This window comes from Moschus berezovskii, chromosome 16 (genome assembly GCF_049115385.1).
Source record: "Moschus berezovskii isolate FMDL1 chromosome 16, NW_MosBer_1.0, whole genome shotgun sequence".
Classification (NCBI taxonomy): Eukaryota; Metazoa; Chordata; class Mammalia; order Artiodactyla; family Moschidae; genus Moschus; species Moschus berezovskii.
The window spans coordinates 84737691-84745523 of record NC_142475.1 but is presented as its reverse complement, the minus strand read 5'-3'; positions in this window follow the sequence as shown (position 1 = coordinate 84745523).

Here is a 7833-nt window from a genome sequence, read left to right as displayed (position 1 = left end):
ATGTACCTAGAACTCAACATTGATTAGTGTTAGTCGCTCAGTTGTGTCTGACTTTTTCTGACACCACGGATTATGTAGCCCACCAGGCAAATGCCAAAATTACATTTTGGATGAGCTCAGTAAGAACTACTTAAGGGATAAAGAAATTAACTATAGAAAATTATAGTATTTTTCATTGAATAGAACAGAAATAGCTGCACAAAAGGAGAAAAACATAGCCCAGTACCATTTCTTTCATACATAGAAGATTCTGCCAAATTGACATTAAGTTTTACAACAGCAACCATGAATGTGAATTCATAGACTTTCCTTCTAATAAAATTTTTAAAATGCTAAGTAGTTTGGTTTTGAGCAGTAATCTTTACAGGAATCCTAAGAAGCAGGCACTGCTATCATCCCGATTTTGTAAGTGAGGAAATATGCAGAAAGAGGAGGACATTAAAACAAACATATTGAAGAGTCAGTAATCAGAATATGAATGATTCTCCTGACCATAATCTTAATTGCTGTGATACACTCTCTTGCAATTATGATGGAAAGGTAATATGATTAATAGTTGCTCAGCTGGTAAAGAATTTGCCTGCAATGTAAGAGACCTGGGTTCAATCTCTGGGTTTGGAAGATACCCTGGAGAAGGGAATGGCTACCCAATCCAGTATTCTGGCCTCTATAATACCAGTATAATATCCTCTAGGTCCATTCATATTGTCACAAATGGCAAGATTTAATTTTCTTTTTCTTTCTCTATTAATTTTCACTAGTAACTCTATATATCATTGTTGACATTGGTATGCTGACTGTCACATTATAGCATTTACTTATTTCATAGCTATAAAAGCAATGCGTCATTGAACTTCTGTAAGAGTTGAATGAAGATTGCACAATTTTTCCCTATTTTCTTGTAGGTTTCAGAGTATCTAGTACTACTCATGACACCACCTCAGGTTGAAAAATAATCATAAAAAGTGATGCTCAAAATAACATTTTGATATTAGACAAGAATTTTATTTATTATATATGTAGTTATATTCCACAATGTACTTGCCTGATATAAAATAATCATGTGGGAATACTGGACCACCTTACCTGCCTTCTGAGAAATATGTATGCAGATCAAGAAGCAACAGTTAGAACTGGCATGGGACAACGGACTGGTTCCAAAGTGGGAAAGGAGTAGGTCAAGGCTGTATATTGTCACCCTGCTTATGTAACTTATATGCAGAGCACATCATGTGAAATGCTAGGCTGGATGAAGCACAAGCTGGAATTAAGATTGCTAGGAGAAATAATAACCTCAGATATGCAGATGACACCACCCTTATGGCAGAAAGTGAAGAAGAACTAAATATCCTCTTGATGAAAGTGAAAGAGGAGACTGAAAAAGTCATCTTAAAACTCAACATTCAGAAAACTAAGATCATGGCATCTGGTCCCATCACTTCATGGCAAATAGGTGGGGAAACAATGAAAACAGTGACAGATTTTTATTTTCTTGGGCTCCAAAATCACTTCAGTTTGTGACTTCAGCCATGAAATTAAAAGACACTTGATTCTCGGAAGAAAAGCAATGACCAACTAGACAGCGTATTAAAAAGCAGAGACATTACTCTGCCAACAAAATCCAGATAGTGAAGGCTATAGTCTTCCCAGTGGTCACCTACGATTGTGAGATCTGGACCATAAAGAAGGCAAGACGCCAAAGAATCAATGTCTTCAAACTGTGTTTCTGGAGAAGACTCCAGACTCCTCAAAGTCCCTTGGACAGCAAGGAGATCAAACCAGTCAGTCTTAAGGGATATCAATCCTGAATATTCACTTGAAGGACTGATGCTGAAGCTGAAACTCCAGACAAGTCATTGGAAAAGTCCCTGATGATGGGAAAGATTGAGGGCAGAAGGAGAAGGGTGTCAGAGGATGCGATGGCTGTGTGGCATCACTGATTCAATAAACATCAACTTGGGCAAACTGGGAGATGATGAGGGACAGGGAGGCTTGGTGTGCTGCAGTCCATGGCATCGCAAAGAGTCAGACATAACTAGGTGACTGAACAATAACAAATATTCTCTATAATAAACCAAAGAGGTATGCATAAAGATATATGTGCATACATGCATGTTCAATCCTGTCCAATTCTTTGTAACTCCATGGACTGTAGGTCCCTATCTGTCCACGTGCTTCCCAAACAAGAATAGTGGAGTGGGTTGCCCTTCCTACTCCAGGGGAATCTTCCCGACCCAGGGATTGAAACTATGTCTCTTGAATCTCCTGCATTGGCAGGCAGATTCTTTACCACTGGCACCACCTGGGAAGCAGAAAAAGGAAAGTATCAAAAGGTGTCAAGAGGAAAGCATCAAAGCAGATGTATTGGAAAACCAGTAATCAAAATTGACTAATTTCCTAGGTCAGGCACTGAACGTCAATGAACTTCCAGGCAATGATGACAGAATGTTTAGATAATTGTACTACTAACCATTTACTCAACCAGGACCTGTGCTTAACAGTGTATATACTGGATCATTATTATAAAAATCTAATAATTTTTCATTAATAACTGCTTGTTTTTATATATCACAATTGAAAGTCACATGGTACCTGCAATATTATAGTATGTAACTATTTAACACTATAAATGCACTGGCCCTGTCTACCTCTGAAGGGTAGATAATGAATATTACACCATTTCAAAATTTCCTTGTAGCCTTCAGCACCATTTAATATTGCTCATATAACCCAAGCTCTGCTGGTAACACATCAGAAAGAGTAATGACTCAAGTAAAAGAACATTTTGAGGTCAGAAAAGAATTTCTATTTTTTTATATAAACAGTCATACTCTGTAAAGTACCGTAAAGTACTTGCCTACTGCTACTGCTGCTAAGTCACTTCAGTTGTGTCCGACTCTGTGTGACCCCATAGACGGAAGCCCACCAGGCTCCCCCGTCCCTGGGATTCTCCAGGCAAGAACACTGGAGTGGGTTGCCATTTCCTTCTCCAATGTGTGGAAGTGAAAAGTGAAAGTGAAGTCGCTCAGTCGTGTCCGACCCTTAGCGACCCCACAGACCGCAGCCTACCAGGCTCCTCCATCCATGGGATTTTCTAGGCAAGAGTACTGGAGTGGCTTGCCATTGCCTTGTTCACTACTTTCAAAGTGACCGGTCGGCCTTTCAGGACCAAAGCACGACTGTCCTCTGGTGGCCGATAGTCTAACTACACGTGCCATTCAAAAGTTAAAAAGCCTCTCCAAAGGAAGGAAATTGAGGAATTTCACAAAATAATAATGAGTGTCAAAGGCAAACCCAGGCACCGCTGGCGTTGCGGCCAACACTCCTCTCAAAGAAGACCTTTACTAATTCCAACTACCAAAGTCACAACCACCACGATTTTATTTAGAATCACTCATTAGCCCTTCCTCCCCTAAGAAACACTAACTTCCAGTGTTTACTGCTTCTAAGCTCTTTGCTTTTCTTTTTCTTGATTCAATACATCTTCAAGGAAGGGCTTTCACTGCTGGCCCAACAACTTTTTAGCCAGAGGACGCTGAGGCCTGGGAAGTAAGACTCCCCACACACACACACACACACACACACACTGAAACCCACCGCCCACGCGTCCAGGATTGAGAGCGAGGACAAGTGTCCCAAGTGGACACTCGGTCTCATCAGCAGCCCTGTAGCTAACTTTCGAGGAAGGCTGAGCTGGGAAATCTCCGCGGCAGCCAGGGAGAGCCGACAGGGGCTTCCAAGACCCCGGGCCCCCGGCATTCTCCAGCCCACTGCGCACCGGGGACCCGTGCCCTCTGGCAAGCGTGTCAGCGGAACCTTCACCCTCGGGCCCTACCGAGCCTCCGCACCCAACACTCACACTCAGCCAGCATCGACATGTCGCCGAGCCTGTGACGCTGCGAACGACCGCAATTACCGCAGGGCCAGCCCGAGGAGAAGCTGAAACCCCCGGACTCGCACGCCGGGGAGACGGCAGCGGGGGGCGGCGAGCACTAGCAATAGTTTCTACAAGATAGCACAATATCAAATGCATGATAAATATTGACTGTGTGGGTGAACATATAAACGACCCAATCAAAAAATGGGCCAAAGAACTAAACAGACATTTCTCCAAAGAAGACATATAGAGGGCTAACAAACACATGAAAAGATGCTCAACATCACTTATTATCAGAGAAATGCAAATCAAAACCACAATGAAGTATCATTTCACACCAGTCAGAATGGCTGCTACCCAAAAGTCTACAAGCAATAAATGCTGGAAAGGGTGTGGAGAAAAGGGAACCCTCTTACACTGTTGGTGGGAACGAAAACTAGCACAGCCACTATGGAGAACAGTGTGGAGATTCCTCAAAAAACTGGAAATAGAACTGCCATATGATTGAGCAATCCCACTGCTGGTCATACACACCGAGGAAACCAGAATTGAAAGAGACACATGTACTCCAATGTTCATCACAGCACTGTTTATAATAGCCAGGACATGGAAGCAACCTAGATGTCCATCAGCAGACGAATGGATAAGAAAATGGTGGTACATATACACAGTGAAGTATTACTCAGCCATTAAAAAGAATACATTTGAATCAGTACTAATGAGGTGGATGAAACTGGAGCCTATTATAGAGAGTGAAGTAAGCCAGAAAGAAAAATAGCATTATAGTATACTAATGCATGTATATGGAATTGAGAAAGATGGTAACGATAACCCTGTATGTGAGATAGCAAAAGAGACACAGATGTATAGAACAGTTTTTGGGGCTCTGTGAGAGATGGCGAGGGTGGGATGATTTGGGAGAATGGCATTGAAACATGTATATTATCATATGTGCAATGAATCCACAGTCCAGGTTCAGTGCATGATACAGGATGCTCAGGGCTGGTGCACTGGGATGACCCAGAGGGATGATATGGGGAGGGAGGTGGGAGGGGGGTTCAAGGTGGAGAACATATATGTACACCCGGGGCGGATTCATGTCAATGTATGGCAAAACCAATACAATATTGTAAAGTAATTAGTCTCCAATTAAAATTTAAAAAATAAAGGAAACAATTAAATTCACTAAATGAAGTCCGAAAAGTAGTACTAGAAGCTAGGGAATTCATTTCCATTTTAAGTTGATTCAACTTCAAGGAAAAGTCTCGCTTGACCTCAGGGGGAACTACTATTTGCTTTTATTCCTGTTTAAACTGAGGGTGAGAAAGAAATTTAAACTATACTTCTCAGCATATGAGCAAATAGCTTACCTTATTATTCTTCCTGTTCTCAGCAAGAATTTTTTTATCTTATTAACATGAGCTCTTTAAGCTATATTCTTCAGTTAACCTATTTATTTTTCAGTAACATTTCATTATTAAAAGCTGTTTTTTAAAATACGTGGCTCTGTCTACTTACTAAGCAATTTCAAAATAAATGCACTCCTTTTATTCTTTTTTGTCTTAATTCGTTAGCTAATAAACACTTGGGGCACACAGAATGTATCAGACACTGATAGTTGCTGGGGTTGCAATGGTAAAAAAAAAAGAGAGAGAGAGAGACCTGGATTCTGCCTGCAAAAAGCTTAAGATTCATTGAGAAACTACCAAGAGGGAGTAAAAAATTACAACAAGGTGTTATAAATTATAAAATAGTGGAAGGACAATGTACCATGAAATGTATAGGGAATAGAAATGTGTGCAGCCACTATGAAAATTAGTACGGAGGTCCCTTAAAAAACTAAAACTACCATGTGATTCAGTGATCCCACTCCTAGGAATATATCCAGAGAAAACCACAATCTGAAGGGATGCATGCACCCCAATGTTCATTACAGCACTATTTACAATAACCAGGACATAGAAGCAACCTAAACATACATCAACACAGGAATGGATAAAGAATATGTGGTACATACATACAATGGAATATTATAAAAACTGAAATAGTGCCATTCACAGAGATGTGGATGGACCTAGAGACTCTCATGCAGAGTGAAGTAAGTCAGAAAGAGTAAAACAAACATTGAATAATATCACTTACATGTGTAATCTAAAAACTGGTACAAATGAACTTATTTGCAAAGCAAAAACAGAGTCACACATATAGAGAACAAACTTATGGTTACCAAGTGGGGAAGGGGGAGTGTAAAGAATTGGGAGATTGGGACTGGCATATACACTCTACTATGCATAAAACAAATAAATAATAAGAACCCACCGTATAGCACAGAGAACTTTATTCAGTTTGGTAAGGAAATCCAAAAAGGAGGGGATATACGTGTATGTATGACTGATTCACTTTGCTGTAAAGCAAGAAACTAGCACAACATTGTAAAGCAACTATGCTCTGATTAAAATTAATTTTAAAAAAGAACTATGAGAATTTGTAGAAATGTGTGTGCCAAGTTTAATTTTTAAATATTAATAAAATAAAGTGTTATACAGTTTTCCTCACATATGAAAAAGCTTTTATTTTATAAATCAGAAGCCAAATTATATGATGTAATTATTATATAATATGTTGTTGGTACCTTAACATAATGATACCAATGTTTTCAATTATTATTCTCATGAGTCAAAACTGTTCATAAAAATTATAAATGTGAGTGTAGTTTGGCATAGCCGCAACTGTTGACCGTAGTGATTAGCGACAAAACAAAGCACAAAAACATACAGGAGTGAGTTTGTGGTGGCAGCAGGCTGGTCTGAGGAACATGGGTACATGGATGCAAAGGAAGAGTGAAGTAGAACTGATAAAAGAACAGCTTTTTAACTGTTTTAAGGATAATTAAAATTGTCTTGTGATATAAGTACCAGAACTTCAAGAGAAACAGTTAAAGCAGCATAGGCAATGACGTGCAGTGTGAGTGGAGATCACTGTTATGGCTGATGAACTAATGGTCATCTCTGGGGCCGTCTGATCATGCTCAATGGGAAACGAGGTGAAGTTATTTTTTAATAAATATCACCAGCTTCATTACCTCATTTCTGTCCAAACTGTCTGGGAAACACACCCTAGAGTTGTGTGTAATGAGTAAACGGTGTGTGGACAAAGAGTCATATCTCAGTATGTGTCTCAGTCCTACCACCAATTTGAAGTTTGTCAGACATGCCATCCTTTCATCCATGGGCAAAATCTACACTTTCTCCAAAAGAGTGAAATCCTGGCCTGGGAAGGAAGCCCACATTCTAAATGAACTCCTTCCTTGGATACTCATTTCTCAGTCGAAGGGCTTTTTTTGAGAGCTCATTACCCTGACATAATTTAATGATTGCATGTGAACTATTTCAGTTCAAATCACTGTTTTGTTCTCTGACTGGACCCCACCTAACACAATATGGAAAATACATAATATAATGCTTGTCTTATAAACATGTATTTCTCTTACTGTACAACCAAGATTTAATGAACAAGAAAATTTACACAAAAAAATCTATATTGAGGCCAGAGTTCAAAGTAAAGGAATATAATTAGCCACTTGTTTTTTTTTTAATAATCAGTAGTAGCTGACACATCTTGATGTTACATAAGACCAATTCAAAACTCTAGATTTGTGCTTTTTCGCTTCTGAAGGTATTTCCAGATTTCCTGTTAACAGATAAGTATTTATTGATTAAGAAGCATTAAGTTGTGATAAAGAGAGTGAGAGATGGGAGACAGTAAGTCTGGATTCCAACCCAAGCTTTAGTTCTTGTGCTTAAGTGGTGATCAGCAAGTATTACTCATTCCGTTGTTAGATTTGATATAATAATTAAGAGGCTTGGATTCAGTTCAGTTCAGTCGCTCAGTCGTGTCCGAGTCTCTGAGATCCCATGAATCACACAACATGCCAGGCCTCCCTGTCCATCACCAAC